We start from the raw sequence: 18046 nt of genomic DNA, 5'->3' as shown, positions 1-18046 counted from the left end.
TCCGATTTCGAGGTTGGTGCATTCCTAGCCAAATTGCACTCGTATAAGTGGAAATATGTACCTTAAATCATTCCGAGTGAAAATATTACTTTTCACGCCATTTTTTGCGCAAGACCATAAGTAACCATTTTCGCCCCGGTCTCTCCTACTCTGGAAATTATAAAACTTGATTTTTTTTTGGATTTTCATCAAGTGCTTTCTTTTTTTAATAGAAATGTAATAGAATTACTGGAGAGACCGACTTTTGATCGGAGCTTCGGAGACTATGTTATATACCATTCAACTCAACTCGACGAGATCGGAAAACGCCTGTGTGTGCGTGTATATGTGTTCCTTTTTGCGTTTTTTCTATAAGTTCACAAGTTCGAAGAACAAATTGTTGACACTTCCGGTTCCGGATAATTGATCCTAGAAGTGAAGTAAACGACCAAACGCATTTTTCCTCTGCTCTATTTTCTCGGACACGGCTAAACCGATTTTCAGAAGTTCGAGCTCATTCGAAGGATAATTTTGGGATGTGAATCAAGTGACTGTCACGTAAGTTGTCGGAGTTATAATGGTATAGTTGACGTAACCGACAAAACACTTTTTTCTCTCCACACAATTTTCTCGGAGATGACTGAACTGATTTTAACAAGCTCAGGCTCGTTTGAAAGCTACTTTTTCAAGTTCGTAGAACAAGTAGCATTTACTTCCGGTTCCGTTAAACCATTCGACTCAGCTTAACAAGATGATAAAATGTCTGTGTGTGTGAATGCAGCTTTCATAAAATGTTTACTGAACTATGAATGATGCTTTTAAAACCCTTTCGAGAATTAGCCGAATAATTTTATGCCCGTTTTTTAGATAAATTTTTGTCAAAATGGAATATTAAACCACTAGGTGGATTAGGGAAGGTTTTTTGTTTTAGCGTTTTCGCTCATTTTATCGTTGATTTAGGTTGGATCTACCCAAAATATTGATTCGGAACAGAATTTGATATGAAACAACCAACTATACTTTCTTTTGTTGAATTCTTATATATAACAAACTTAATTATTAATTTATACTCGTATTTCGTTGGTACCAGGACAATACAACAAATTGCTGAATTGACTTTGTGCCAGGCTGGTATCAAAAAATATTTTTTCTGGATGGTACATTTCAATAGATGATTTTAAAATACAACCCTTTATCAGAGTTTTTCGTCATGCAATTTTTAATTCGTTATTTGAATCCTTTCTTTCGAATAAACAAAGTTCATGCTATCCCGATTATGATTATTAACGGAGTAATCCGATTATGAATTTATGAGGAAGTGAGAAGCTCTTTGCGTATAATGATACATTTTGGAAAGCAGATTTTTTAAGTATAGTAAGTTCAACATTGAAAGATTCAAAAACAATGTGACAAGACCATCGGTATAGCAATCTTCTTAAAATCTAGGTTTATGAAACCCAAGTAAGTATGATCTTCAGTTGAAGGCATTTTACCTTTTTACCTTTTTTATAAATAGTTATAGAATTCGCTCAAACTTTAGAAAAATTGGGGCCGAATGTTATATACCAATCGATTCAGCTCGACGAACTGAGCAAATGTCCGTATGTGTGTGTGTATGTGTGTGTGTGTGTGTATGTGTGTTGTCAACTAAGAGGTCGAGATCTCAGAGATGGTTGGACCGATTTTGATCAAACTAGTCGGATGTTTACTTTTTGAGTTATACGAAGTTTTATGTCAAAATTTTCAGTTTTTTGACAGTATCTGTCACAATTGACCTTGAAAACATAATTTATTTTCAGACTTAGATTCCGCACGGTAATACCTATCCAACAAGCCATAGATTGTTAAAATCCGTCCATTTTTAACGGAGATATCAAAATTTTTGTGTAAGCGTCTTTTTTCCCTATTCCAGCAGTAGAAGTTTTGAGCGCTGTCTGGCAAAGAAATGCTTGGGAGCAACATAAAACACGATTTTTTATACTGTCACATACATTTGTTTCTAAGCACCCAAAAGACTGTGTACAGTATCCTTTTTCATGACATTTTGTCTCGGACCGATTTTAGCACGGTTCGTTTTTGGCAACATAATTGTTCGAATATGACATATGTAAACCAAATGATGGCAGCATTTTCCAGTTGAAAGCAATTCCATAATTATATTGATTTAAACTACTTACAGCAATAAATGCTGGAAGAACATAACAACCATATACCATTCGAATCAGTTCGTCGAGATCGGCAAATGCGTGTGTGACAAATAATTTCACTCAATTTTTTTTCGGAGATGACTCAACCGTTTTCTACAAACTCAGATTTATACTAAAAGTCGTATGCTCCTAAACAAGGTTCCTGAATTATGTTTGGATCCGATTTCTGGTTCCGGAGCTACAGGATGATATGTGAAACGAAATTAAAATTGTGGACGACATTTTTCACGTACAGCCATCTACAATCTAAAATTCAAATGAAAAGCTTTAAGATCCTGTAAAACATATTGCTCCTCAGTCAGATCCAATTTCTGGTTCAGAGGATACATGATGATTAGTATAAAAATGTCTATTTCACATAAATTAATCAGGTTTATTGGGTTTACAGATTTGGATAGTCGATAACCAAATAAACTTATTTCAGTTTTAGTGGTATTCAGTTTTCGATTCGGAAGGCACCCAAAAATTTAATTCGATTTCTCAAAGATGTTTATACCGATTTTCAAACATTTTGAAACAAATGTAAACTAAACAGCTACTCAGGTGAATTTATCTGACTTCGGCTACGCCGATTTTCGAATTCCGGTTCCAGTATCGAATCGTTTCTCAAAGCTCAATCGTTTTCTAAAAAAAGCCAGATCTACAAAGACAAAATTAATTAATATTATCCAATTCTGACTTCCGATTCTGGAAATACAGAATGATGAATTTTGAAAATTCAATCTGGTATAGAAAACGACAATCTCGATAAGCTTAAAAGTTGGACTTAAAACTATTTCAAATACCGGCCCTGGAAGTACCTTAAATTACCGTAAACTCTAAAGTGGAACTTACTCCGACATATCATGGAATGTTCAATTGATTGTCACACTTTTAGATTCAAATTCGATCCGATTTGCAGTTTCGATATTACAGAGTAATGAGTGAATAAAATCTCAAATTGCCGCTTAAAACGACGGTCATTAAAATAATGTCATGAGAACTGAAACACCGAAAAATATTCATGCAAAAAAACACAGGCGGATTGATGAAAAAAGGTATCATCTCACTGCTAGGTGGATTAATCACGTTTTTAGTTTTAGGCTTCATAACCTATGAAAATATACAAAAACTACAATTTCTATAACTTTAATTGTTCTATGTATAATTAGGAAAAAAAAAACAAATTCACGCAATTTACAAATGACGAAAATTCACAAAAAATTTTTTTTTGAAATAACTCCACTTAAAAGAAACGAAGTAGTAGTTTGTAACTAAGAATTTTTTAAAAACAATGCCCACTGGAGTTTTGAACCGTAGTTATTACTTTGAATGAACGATCTGTCGCTATGTGACGGCTCAAATAAATACATTTTTCATCAACTACCGCTGATTTGTAACAACTTACTTCACTTACTACCGCAACGTTTAAAACATGCTTTGCAAATGCTTCGGATACGGAACACTGTAAATGTTAAGTAGTTTTCTATTTCACTATCTACCGTCATAACATTTAATAACTAAAATAGTAACAAAATAATCTTGATTCCATAACATTGTCACTTTCACTTTAATCCTATGACATACAAAAAGTTCAACATAGTTCACTACGATTAAGGCAATCTAATATCGTTCAGTTACTTGCAGTCAGTTTCAGGAGTACTCTTACACATGATTCACATTCGTTTTAATAACAGACCATATAATCCACGAGGGTTCCGTCAGAGTTCAGCCTACGACGCTTTAACAATTAAGACCTATAAATGGATGGCAGCAATAAATCTTCAGAAAAAATAAAACGGCGCCACATTATCACTAGAGATTGAAAAATACGCGAAGCACAACTGGACAGAAATCGCACCGATAACGAAGGAAGGAAGCCCGCATCTTTAGCTGCTGAGACGCACATAAAAGATGACGGCTTTTGATCAACGTTGAAAAAATTGAGATTTTCATCCGTCCCACAACGGTCGGCAGTCATGGCACGTCCGAAGACACGGGATGCTTGCATCCGAGATACAAATACGCGGGCAATTGAAAGAATCATCGAGTGATATCAAGAGAAGGGGAAATATCGTGTCCATCCCATAAGAGCTCCACCATGGCTAAACCATGGGTATCGCACTTTACACAGCATGCAGGCAGGGTAGAAAAAAGACATTTTCTTCAGTCATGGAATTGTACACGACTTTTGGTTGGCACAAAACTCTGGGATGTCTGTCTTCTGTTGCGCATGCATTTTCCTTTTTCTCTCTCTCTGCAATCAATGAATTGTGTCTCACAATCTAGTTCCCCTTCTTTGAGTGTTTTGACATATACTGGAACCGCCCAGTGCTGGTTTCGATCCCACCAATACATCGTTGTTTTTATTCATCGCATATTCTATGTTATTATGCGTTGTGAAAATTACTTACCCTGGGTGAATATTCTGTTTATCTACAACTGAGATTGTTGCAACTGGTACCATAGTGTAGTATCATGCGTGTCTGTCAACATTCGCTGAGATCACAACATATAACAGAAGTACAATGTGTTCAAATAATTCCTCTCAAATAAAAACAATAAAATATAAGACATTTCAGTGTACAGTTTTTTTTAATGAGCTGAAACCGAAAAGAATGTAGTGAATAGTTAGAGAAAAAAAAATTGTAATTAAATTTGGGTTTAAAACAAAGATTTCTTCTATACATTGAGAAAAAAGAAAATCAGGCTTGATACTACAGATATTGTTGCTTGAAAACACAAAACAAGGTGTGGGTTTTACCTTTCTCACATATACAATCACTGTAAAAAGCGATTTATTAACCGAGGCCCGGAAAGCCTAGTGCCCTATACCATACTACTCAGTTAGTCGAGAACGTAAAATATCTGTATGGGTGTGCATGTGTATTTGTGTGTGCGTATTTATGTATGTGACATTGCACTCACATTTCTCGGAGATGGCAGAACCGATTTTAATGAACTTAGATTTAAATGAAAGGTCTTGTAGTCCCACACAAATTTCCTGAATTTTATTCGAATACGACTTCCGGTTCCGGAATTATAGGGTGATGTAAAATGAATGAAAATAGGTGCACTAACTTTCCTCACAGATTGCTGAACCGACTCACACAAATTCAGATTCAAATGAAAGGTACAGTTGCCCCACACAAAGTTCCTGAATGTTATTTCAATCCGACTTCCGGTTCCGGAATTACAGGGTGGTTAGTGTAAAAATTCATATTTCAAATTACTTCCTCACTTTTCTCAGAAATGGCGCGACCGGTTTCAACAAATTCAGGTTCAAATTAAAGGTCCTATATAAAACTTCCAAATTTCATCCGGATCCGACTTCCGGTTCCGGAAATATAGGATAAAGTGTGGTAAAAAATTGACTTTTTTCGTCGATATATAACAATGGACGAAACATGGCTCCATCACTTCACTCCGGAGTCCAATCGACAGTCAGCTGAGTGGACTGCACGCGATGAACCGAACCAAAAGCGTGGAAAGACTCAACAATCGGCCGGTAAGGTTATGGCGTCTGTATTTTGGGATTCGCATTGTATAATTTTCATCGACTACCTTGAAAAGGGAAAAACCATCAACAGTGACTATTATATAGCGTTATTAGAGCGTTTGAAGGACGAAATTTCAAAAAAACGGCCTCATTTGAAGAAGAAAAAAGTTTTGTTTCATCAAGACAATGCACCGTGTCACAAGTCAATGAAAACCATGCTGAAATTGACCGAATTGGGCTTCGAATTGCTCCCTCATCCACCGTATTCTCCAGATTTGGCCCCCAGTGACTTTTTCCTGTTCTCAGACCTCAAGAGAATGCTCGCTGGTAAAAAATTTAGAAGCAATGAAGAGGTAATCGCTGAAACTGAGGCCTATTTTGAGGCAAAGGACAAATCATACTACAAAAATGTTATCGAAAAGTTGGAAGATAGCTATAATCGCTGTATTGCCTCTGATGGCAATTATGTTGAATAATAAAAACGAATTTTGGCAAAAAATGTGTGTTTCTATTGAACGATACGAACTTTTCAGCCGAACTGTTATAAGTTGATTCAGAAAGTTTTACGATCGAATATTTTATAACTTGACTGATATATTCATTAAGACTTATTATATTGTCAGATGAATAAATGGAATAAATAAATAAATTTCTGAATTTCATCCTGGTCCGAAATCTGGTTCCGGAATTACAGTGTGAAGATTGTTCAAATATTTATACCGTCACTAAAAGCGTAAAAAAAACCTAAACTTGCCTCAAAACTATTCCAATCGGTAGTCATTGTCAGTAGACGGTCAAACAAATTAAGTCGATTTTTACAGAAAATATCGGCAAAACAGCAAGCACTTCGTAAATATAAAATTATTTCGAATCCATTTACGATAACAGATAGATACGATGACAGCAGATGTTTACGTTCGGGAATGTTTTCAGGGGCACCCATGATCCGAAAACATCATAATCCACAGTACTGTATTATGATGTTTTCGAATCATGGGGTCAGATTTGCACCAGTGCATTACACGAAGAACACGGTAGTCTTCGTACTCAATTTGAGGAAACGCACTTACAATTTTGCTACCACTCTAGATTTTACATCAAAAATAAGTCATTTATGAGTACATTACGCTGTATTTTTTCCGAATATAAATAAAATAAAATCATTCGGAATAGCATGCGTCTCTATCAAATTATCATCATGGTATTTAGTTCTAAAATCATATATCACATGCCCTTTGAACTAAATACCATGCGTTTCCATCTACAATTTGAGCTCAAGGCTTGAGTATCGACGTAATTAATAATGATAAAAGAATTTTATTCCTTATGTTATTCACACACGACGAATTTTGGCAAAAAATGTGTGTTTCTATTGAACGATACGAACTTTTCAGCCGAACTGTTATAAGTTGATTCAGAAAGTTTTACGATCGAATATTTTATAACTTGACTGATATATTCATTAAGACTTATTATATTGTCAGATGAATAAATGGAATAAATAAATAAATTTCTGAATTTCATCCTGGTCCGAAATCTGGTTCCGGAATTACAGTGTGAAGATTGTTCAAATATTTATACCGTCACTAAAAGCGTAAAAAAAACCTAAACTTGCCTCAAAACTATTCCAATCGGTAGTCATTGTCAGTAGACGGTCAAACAAATTAAGTCGATTTTTACAGAAAATATCGGCAAAACAGCAAGCACTTCGTAAATATAAAATTATTTCGAATCCATTTACGATAACAGATAGATACGATGACAGCAGATGTTTACGTTCGGGAATGTTTTCAGGGGCACCCATGATCCGAAAACATCATAATCCACAGTACTGTATTATGATGTTTTCGAATCATGGGGTCAGATTTGCACCAGTGCATTACACGAAGAACACGGTAGTCTTCGTACTCAATTTGAGGAAACGCACTTACAATTTTGCTACCACTCTAGATTTTACATCAAAAATAAGTCATTTATGAGTACATTACGCTGTATTTTTTCCGAATATAAATAAAATAAAATCATTCGGAATAGCATGCGTCTCTATCAAATTATCATCATGGTATTTAGTTCTAAAATCATATATCACATGCCCTTTGAACTAAATACCATGCGTTTCCATCTACAATTTGAGCTCAAGGCTTGAGTATCGACGTAATTAATAATGATAAAAGAATTTTATTCCTTATGTTATTCACACACGACCGCATGCCTGGCTCGATTTACCGAACAATGATGTAGGGAATGCATTAGTGAACATGTGTGCCAGTGGACGGTTGTAATTCGTTTCTAACTTCAACATCTTGCGGGATAGTCTGGAGGTTTCGAGGTTAGCTATTAGCAGTCCTAAGAAATACTATAAACCAGAAAGAAATCAAGTCGAAGCGCCTGAAGCAAGTCCCGAAGACCCAAAAAGAACGTATTAATTCGCATCATAAATTTTCTATACAAACAAAATGTTCTTTTGAACTTAATATTTTCAGTTTTGTGCTATTTCCTGAAGCTTTAATCAAAATATGTATTAACTAAGAATGAATGAGAAACTAAGCTAAGTGTAAAAATTGAATTTTAAACGCTTTCTCTAATATTTTGCTTGAACTTAGTGGTCTTTTTCTGGTGTTTCGTGGAGTACTTTTCTCACTTATCAGCTCAATCCCGTTTATTATGTATCTCTTTTTCTTGCGCCTTCTGAATCACATTCAAGAACCATTTTCAAATGTTTGCCGTCTGTTATCCTGATGACATGCCCTGCCAATCGTTGCTGTCCAATTTCAGCGCTACGTATGATAGGTGGATCTCCAAGCAGCTGTTGAAAACCTAAAATATTATACGCCGTTAATTATTTGTTGACGGTGACGTATTACTTTACTTACTTATCCGGGGCCATTAATGAATGAATACATGAATTCATTAACCACCACGATATCGTCGCCACGGACCATTATTCGAGTAGGAAAGTGTTATACGAGGTCTGTTCAAAAAGTACCCGGAATTCTCATTTTTCTAAAAAAATATTTATTCATTCGTCTACATCTATATGGTCCCTTCAATCGATCGATCGGTTTATCTCTTCAATCGATGAAAAACGCGGTCCTTTCATGGGTCTCTTCAACTTTGGGAACAGGAAAAAATCACACGGAGCGATATCTGGTGAATAAGGAGGTTGGGGCATGATTAAAGTCTTATAATGCGTTTGTTTTTTTGATCAAAATTCAGCAGTTTTGGAACGAATTTTGCTGCCACTCGTTTCATGCCCAAAACATTAGAAAAAATATGATGGCATGAGCCAACTGATATGCCAACTTCATCAGCAACTTCTCTAATAGTGATTCGGCGATCATCCATAATCATTTTTTTCCACTTTTCCCACATTTTCATCGATTATTGACGTGCTGGGTCGACCAAAGCGTTCGTCGTCTTCAACGTCTTCGCGGCCATCTTGGAAACGCTTATACCACTCGTAAACACTTGTTTTTTTCATAGCAGACTCACCGTAGGCTCTCTGTAACATTTCGCACACTTTATTTCATTTTTCACGCAAAATTTAATACAAATTCTTTGACTCTTCAATTCTTCTATTGTTTAAACTAACAAAAATCACCGAGCTCAAAAAAACACGTCTACACCAGCCGTTACAAGACAGAATGTAAACAATGAATACAGCTGAAAATTTCACCATACATTAGGGACATATGTACCAACACAATAAAAAAAAATTTTTGACCACCGGACTCTCCAGACGCGCGCAATTAAAAAATTCCGGGAACTTTTTGAACAGACCTCGTATTTTAAAGCCTTTCCCTCTCATACATTTTGTTCCGACGGATTTACTGTCAGTTTCATTAATCCGTCTTTATGAGCTTAAGCCGTTTGACTTTAGTTGTCTTGTTGAGAAATTTCAGGCAACTTGGCTATTCATACCATGTGATACAGAACGTCGACGAACATTTTACCTTAAAACTGATAGTTTTTCAGATTTCGCTTGGTTTCGAATTTTTCTTGATTTTGCGCTTTGTATCTAAGTATACACTGAGTTAAATTTTCTTTTTCACATTATATGATATTCTAATGATTTTGCACTATTAGCATTTCCAATAATAGTTACAAGATGTGTGCAACATCATGTCAAATATATGAGATAATCTTATGAAACATAAAACTGTTCTTAACATTATTTTTACAGGATTTCCATATAACGAATGAAATTTCCAGTCTTATAACACAATACATTGGAACAATTTATGAAGCGCATATTATATTCACTTCGAATTTATTTAGATAGGTTCATATATACCATATGACTAGTTTTATAAAATTTATATATATATATATATATATATATATATATATATATATATATATATATATATATATATATATATATATATATATATATATATATATATATATATATATATATATATATATATATATATATATATATATATATATATATATATATATATATATATATATATATATATACTTTCAATGGAGGTCATACGAATAGCAGATAATTGCCAACTACTTTTCTTTGAGGATTCAAGCTTTACTAGTATTCCATTCGGTAAGGGAGCACCTCATGATATTTGCGAAAGAGAAGTGAGATCCCGAGACTGAAAATAAAAAAATTAGTCTTACTAGACAGATAGAGTAATGAAATGTACCGGATATATATTTCATGGTCCGTTAACGCATATCCTTGAACGAAGTTGGATGAACTGTCTTGTCAGCGATTTAAAATTACATTGAGATGCGGAACTTCCTGAAAAAAATGGTCTGGAGAAGTTAATGAATGTCGAGGACACAACTATTCACGACTTTCATCGGATTTCCATATAAATTATATGGGATATTTCTATAACTTTCATTATGATAACGTCCATTTAGATTTGACGTACACATTAAATAAAGATTATAAGTTTCCATATAATTTCTATGAATTATATTCTGCATATGATTCATATGACAAATCTAATGAATATAAATAAGATTTTCATTTCAGTGTACTTCTTTCTACGAAAGAACTATAATTTAATCGGCTTTAGAATTTTTTAAATATAGTTATTATTTGATTTGAATACAATAACTGTAAAATAAACGTAAAATGACTTATCAGTTCATAAAAATGTGATTAATCCACCTAGCAGTGAGATGATACCTTTTTTTTATCAATCCGCATGTGTTTTTTGCATGAATATTCTTCGCTCTTTTAGTTCTTATGACAATATTTTAATGACCGTTATTTCAAGCGGAAATTCCAGATTTTAATCACTCATTATCCTGTAATGTCGAAACTGCAAATCGGATCGAATTTGAATCTAAACGTGTAATAATCGATTGAACATTCCATGATATGTCGAAGTAAGTTCCATTTTAGAGTTTACGGTTATTTGCGGTACATCCAGAGCCGGTATTTAGGAACCAGCATAACCCGGAACGATTTGTATGGCCTTAAATTAATATGACGAATAAATAGTTTTGAGTCCAACTGTCATCTTCTATATTGGTTTGAATTTTAAAAACTCCTCACCCTGTAATTCCACAATCGGAAGTCAGAATTGGATAGAATTAATTAATTTTGTATGGGACCATAAATTGTTTAATTTCAATTTTCGTTTTTGAAATTCGATTTGACCTTTTACAGACCCTGTCAGCTTGGAGCGAAATCAATCTTCAGTTCAACAACGCCATCGCACGGCATCACATTCAACATATCATGTCGATTGTATGGGTGCGCAGCCCTGCTATTTTGGCGCGCACGAATTTGACATTTCTCTTCCCTACTTCTATGTATGAGATTCGATGCGGACTCACCTGAGGGCGACATGCTCGCAAAAAAGGATGTTGCCAATGATTTGTTCGGGAAATGTGAGAGCTGGATATCTTGTTAATATCATGTCTTTGCCTTTTTTGAGAAAACTATTGAGCTTTGAGGAACGATTCGATACTGGAACCGGAATTCGAAAATCGGTGTAACAGAAGTCAGTTAAATTCACCCCAGGAGCTGTATAGTTTACATTTGTTTCAAAATGTCTGAAAATCAGTGTAGATCTTTGAGAAACCGTAGTGCGAATTAAATCCGGAAACTGAATACCCCTAAAACTGAAATAAGTTTATTTAATTATCGATTATCCAAATCTGATTAATTTATGTAAAATAGACATTTTTATACTAATCACCATGTATCCCGTAAACCGTAAGTTAGATCTGACTGAAAAGGAAGATGTTTTTTAGAATCTTAAGACTATTCATTTGAATCTTAGATAATTCTTAGACTTCATTTGAATCTTAGATCGGTTCAGCCATCTACGAGAAAAATGAGTTACACAATTTTAATTTCGTTTCACATGTCATCCTGTAGCTCCGGAGCCAGAGGTCGGAACCAAACGTAATTCAGGAACCTTGTTTGAGAGCATACGACTTTTCATATGAATCTGAGTTTGTAGAAAACGGTTGAGTCATCTCCGAGAAAAATGAGTGAAATTATTTGTCACACACACATTTGCTGATCTCGACGAACTGCTTCGAATGGTATATGGGAGTTATGTATTTCCAGCATTTATTGCTGTAAGTAGTTTAAATCAATATAATTATGGAATTGCTTTCAACTCGAAAATGCTGCCATCATCTGGTTTACATATGCCAATTCAAACGATTATGTTGCCAAAAACGAACCGTGCTAAAATCGGTCCAAGCAAATGAAAAAGGATGCTGTAGACAGTATTTTTGGTACTTAGAAACAATTGTATGTAACAATATAAAATATCGTGTTTCACGTTGCTCCCAAGCATTGCTTTGTCATACAGCGCTCAAAACTCCTACTGGAATTGGGGGAATAGTCGCTAACATAAGAATGTCGATATCTCCGTTAAAAATGGACGGATTTTAACAATCTATGGCTTGTTGGATAGCTATTGCGGAATCAAAGTCTGGAAACATATTCTGTTTTCAAGGTCAAGTGTGACAGATATTGTCAAAAAACTGAAAATTTTTACATAAAACTTTGTATAACTCAAAAAGTAAACATCCATTCAATAGCGTTATGGGTGACGGGAAAACCTTTCATTTGCGACTAGTTTGATCAAAATCGGTCCAGCCATCTCTGAGATCTCGTCCTCTATGTTGACAACACACATACAGACATACACATACACACAAACGGAGATTTGCTCAGTTGGTGTATGACACTCGGCCTTCGGAAAATTTTTCTAAAGTTTGAGCGAATTCTATGCCTATTTTTTATTTTTATAAAAAAAGGTAAAACATTAAATCACACCAGATCTGGACGTTTCATGCAATTCTTTAGTTTTGCGTTTTTCACGCGGATTTCCGAAGTTACGCGGTACGTATATCCCGTTCTTTTCTGATTTTTTCCATCATTTTTTTCGGCGCTTCCGAATTTGGGAACGAATGTTGCCCGCAAATTGCAATCGTATCTGCAAATTGAAACAGTTTTGAGCCAAATTTAGACAAATGTTTATGCTTTTTTGCATCGTTGCTTCATATGACAGTTTGACATTTCAACCACACTTCACCCCGTAAATCCAGAACCAGAAGTCAAATCCAGATAAAATTCAATTCCAGTCTATTGGACAATAAGACATTCCATTTTAGTCAAAGTTGATAAAAATCAGAACGGCAATCTTGGAGAAAAATTAGTGACATTATTTGACCCATATACACACATGAAAACTGCAATGACAGAACGCAATAGAAATCCTCCGAAAGCAACTAAGAAGGGATATACATTTTGTTGGAGATCGGTGTCACGTCTCGACAGGTTCCAGAAACAGACAGAAACAAGGGTTAGATACGAGAACGGAGTAGAAATTCTGTCGGTGGCGACACGAGTACAAATGCTAAAACATTGCCCCTCCTGAAGTAATACTTTATGGTGTTTCCCCCCTTGGATTACATGGGTACTGAAAGGAGTTGAAGTGGGTTTGACTCTCACATACTGAGCTCTACTATATGGTTTTAGCTTGACCTATCCAAACACATACACAGCCATTGCTCAACTCGACGAACTGAATAGAATAGTATATGGCCAATTCTTATTAGCCGAATTGTCAAGTGATTGCCTAACCTCCCAATATCATAAAGGCAAAAACGAACTGACGTTACAGCCATTGCGAAACCAAGAAAAAAAATTACAAGGATCAGCCCCATGAGGTTGTTCGAGCCGTTGATGTGGAACAAGGCAACCAAAATTTCCAATGATTGACATTTTCAATTAATCGTCACACTTTGGAATCCGCTAATGCACAAGAGTCTGCTTAGATTGATCCTTATTAGGAATCAACACCGAACACGCGAACCCAGAATATAGACTCTATTTATCGTGATTTGTATTTGTTTCGTAGCCGACGAAATTACATCAGTTCATCTTATATAAATTAGAAATTGGTCTTATGCGCTCAAAATTTACCCTGGAGTAGTTGTCAATTTCTCAGGCGAAACGACATAACATGGGATTTCATCCAATCTTGCATGACACAAGATCAGAGCATACCAATAAAAGCTTCAAATCGTTTATGGCACTTTTTATCTTGCTGTGTAGCAACAACCTACCTCTAGCAAGCTACGCATAAGACTGAAACGTTAGCTATAATTAAACTTCTATTTGTAGTTTCGCGTGCTTCCAACAGCTTTGCTTTTGCTTCGATTGACCAATCAGAGCAATGCTTTCCCTTTGATATATCGTTTACTCCTTCAAAACCGTCGACTATGGCAGGGAAATCCAGTATGCCGGAGATTTTTTGCAGACAAAATAGGACACTGTTAGCTATTAATCAACATTTCAATGATACACAATTAATAATACATGCCTATGAACATTCAAATCAATACGTAGAAATATTTCCAATCAAATAATGACATAATATTAATAATTGATACAAAATTGACTGAGCTGTAAATGTTCAAAACCTGACCACATTTCTACGTGTATTTTTCTTGAGTTTCTAGTTCTAGCACCGCAATATAGAAAACAAAAATGTGTTTAACATTAAAAACTTTTTAAATCCACCTAGTGGTGTAATGATGCCTTTCTCATATTACTTATGTTATGACAAGATTTTTTTCTGAAAAAATTTGGTTTCAAAGTTGAATAAAAACAATAACTTTCTTTGGTAAAAACTACCATCACCTTTTCGATTTGTAAACAGCTATGTTAAGTTAATATAGATTTCAATGTGGCAACCCTGCACGATATACAAAATTGAACAAAGCACACTGTGTGCCAGCCGGATGCGTTTTCTTCTTCTTCCGTACCAGCACATACCGATGCGTACCGATTTTGCATAATTTTGTATGACAGTTTGAAAGTTTTGATACTTATTGCCCTATAATTTCGGAACCGGAAGTCGGATCTGGATGAAATTGCACAGTGGCCCTTATTCTGCGATTAGAGTGACGTGACTCGACAAATCTCACCTCACTGTCACATGACTGTAGTCACCCTATTCTAGGAGTCGACTCGGGTGACGTGACAGGTTCATTCTATGGTGAGTGAGATGGTGAACCTCAAGTGACGAACGATTCATTTTCCCAAACGTCAAAACGAGTGGGAAATGTAGCCGGTTGTGAGGATAATTTTGGAAATGTTGCCGGTTGTGAGGTTTAAATTTTCTCGATATAAATCTTTAGTGTTGAATTTGTTTTCGGATTCCGGTTTGTTTTTTCTTCGAATCACGAGTTCCGTTGCCGTTAGTCAGTATGATTTGCCGTTAGTTGGTATGAATAATTAATGTCGATAATCCTGGAAATCGCTACAAGCTACTGGTCTTAATATATTTCTGAATCGTTTGCAACGATCGGTCTTATTAGCAAAGTACGCTTCTGAGGAGCGAAATATCAACTGTAAGATTTGTTTATTTGATTTAAATTAGGTATTAAGTTAACCTACATTGCAGTCCAGACCACTGTCACTCATTCGAATAAAATGCTTACCGGTGGACAAAGACCCGTTGTAACATTCTTGTTCAAGTTGAAAGGATCGTACAGGATTCCTAATTGTATTCTTCCCAGCTAATCTCTCAACAATATCGAGTAGTTAATAATGGCTGCGGTTTAGGCAAGGACGAGTCCAATTAAAATGTTGGTTTGATTATGGTAAAGTGTGCTGGTATTAGAGTCTTCATGAGGCATGCCCTGAGTATAATTTTCTATCTCGTTATCTGAACATCCTTCCTCTCACAAAATAATCCATACCAAGCCACTGTGCTGAAGATTGAATATTCAGTTTTCGACTGACTGATGATTGGCTTTTAACGGTCAAGTGTTTCTGAGAGTTTCGAATGACTTTGGGCCACATAAACTGTTGCATATCATTTATTTAATTCGTGTCAAATTAATACTGGGTAAGAATGCTTAGTTACACTTAAATATTATATACAGTAGCAGGAGCACAGAATTAGCGATGGCGATTTGGCGATCTCAGAAAATACTGCAAACAAACTAGCACTTTGTCTGCCAGCTACTCGAGAGAAACCAACTCCTGCACTCCTGCTACTTCTACAAAATCTAATTCCTGCTAAATAACTTTTAGTTGGGTTTAATCGAAAAAGTGACTAAATCAACAGTCTGGATGAAAAATAAATATATAATGATTAATATTCAGCATGGAATATTTTGTCATTGAATTTTGAACTGAAAACACTTCCTAAGAAACAGCTGAGTACATTTTTGTAAATTTAGACCTTAATAAAAGGTTTTATGGTCTGCCGTTGACTTTTTTTTTATGTCACTTCGGGTTCCAGAACAACAGGGCAAGTGTGTTTAAAATTTATTCCGCCATGTAGAGCAAAATGCAAAAAAAAGACAAACTTCTGTAAACTTGCCTTAAAGCTTTTTATAAATTATATAGGTTGTGCTATATGCTTAAACAACTTTCCTTGCTTAAGTTTACGTTTCGTCTTCGACTCATCAGTGCTTCAGCAGATTATGTTGAACTGCTGACGCAAACCCCCGGATCAACATAATCCGCTGAGCAGACGTAAAGTTAATGCTATTTGCAAGACACTTTTTTTTGTACACATGAAGTGTAACGTCTAACCTGACGTCTCGAACGAAACAAGTTTCGGCTTAATGGCCGTACAGATTGTGGTAATTTGAAGGGGAAAAAAAGTTTACTTTTACCCCCAAATTTATGGTTAGACGTTACACTTCATGTGTACAAAAAAAGTGTCTTGCAAATAGCATTAACCTTACGTCTGCTCAGCGGATTATGTTGATCCGGGGGTTTGCGTCAGCAGTTCAACATAATCTGCTGACGCACTGTTGAGTCGAAGACGAAACGTAAACTTAAGTGAAAATGGTTATGTGCACCTAGCATAAATTTGGGGGTAAAAGTAAACTTTTTTTCCCCTTCAAATTACAACTTTCCTTGTTCAAAATTCAAAGCTTTTTTTTCCTTAGTAACATTTATGAAAACATGAGTTATATGAGAAAAGCATCATTACACCACATTATGTGGGTTAAAACAGTTTTTTTACAATAATCTGTGCTTTCGCGCATCTCGTGAGTCCTTTCATCCCAAAGTATTATGAGCCTAGTCCATCATGCTCATAAAGTTGTATCTAATAATTTTACAGCTCAATCTCTCTTCTAATTCTCTGGAAGTATACATTTATCCTAATGTATGAGAATTGAATTTTTCATAGGAAATCTAAAAAGTAACAACATAATTGGTACAATCAATTTTATTGTTCAATAACAACATCAAACCATGTTAAAAAATTCAAAGGTTTGAAAATATCTACGATTTTTCGGTTAATATACCTCCTGTCACTTGCTTTACCGGTACCGACTTTGAAACTCACTGCGTAGTGACTCTTGTCACCCAGATTCGATTGCAAGATTACGGTGAGAGTTCATCGAAGTTCATCCTGGTGACTTTTGTCACTTCATTCGACTGTCAGAATCGCGTGACTCGGGTGACTCGGCTTATCTCACTTCACTCGACTCGCAGAATAAGGGCCAGTGTCTCTTAAGACACTCAGAGCTTTATTTTGAATCATGATTTGTGAAAATCGGTTTAACCGTTGCTGAGAAATCGAAGTGAGTTCCGGTTTTGAAGCTTTTCTTCACTATCACCGGTGCGTTTGGAAGCAGAAACCGGGCACTAGTAGTCCCAAAGTAGATTTATATATCCACCAACTAACAAGGTCTGTCAACTAGATGAATATACCAGTAAATTTTATAAAAATGTGCACCTCGTTTCGCCATCGTTTGTTTTCCGTTTTTAAGTTTGTGAAAATCGGTCACGCCATCTCTGAGAAAAGTGAGTGACAATTGTTTTAATTTTTTTATACATATCACTCTGTAATTCCGGAACCGGAAGTCGGATAGGGATAAAATTCAATCGCGATCTATCGGA

General features: G+C 35.4%; 1 protein-coding gene across 3 annotated transcripts in view; it reads right to left on the bottom strand.

Moving 5' to 3' along the window:
- The window catches only part of LOC131435659 (LIM/homeobox protein lim-6), a 57765-nt gene extending 53471 nt beyond the window's left edge, over window positions 1-4294 (bottom strand). Inside the window, exons 1-2 of one of the 3 annotated variants that reach the window (XM_058603781.1) lie at window positions 4027-4294; window positions 3574-3922 (exon numbers count right to left, since the gene is read on the bottom strand). The gene's annotated coding sequence lies outside the window, so the exon portion shown is untranslated. Of the gene's footprint in view, window positions 1-3573 lie in introns of all 3 variants that reach the window. The other 2 variants (XM_058603780.1, XM_058603782.1) reach the window with 2 other exon arrangements.
- Between the last annotated feature and the right edge of the window lie 13752 nt (window positions 4295-18046).

The sequence above is a fragment of the Malaya genurostris genome, chromosome 3 (genome assembly GCF_030247185.1).
Source record: "Malaya genurostris strain Urasoe2022 chromosome 3, Malgen_1.1, whole genome shotgun sequence".
Classification (NCBI taxonomy): domain Eukaryota; kingdom Metazoa; phylum Arthropoda; class Insecta; order Diptera; family Culicidae; genus Malaya; species Malaya genurostris.
The sequence above is the reverse complement of the archived record's forward strand: the minus strand, read 5'-3'. Positions and strand labels throughout refer to the sequence as shown.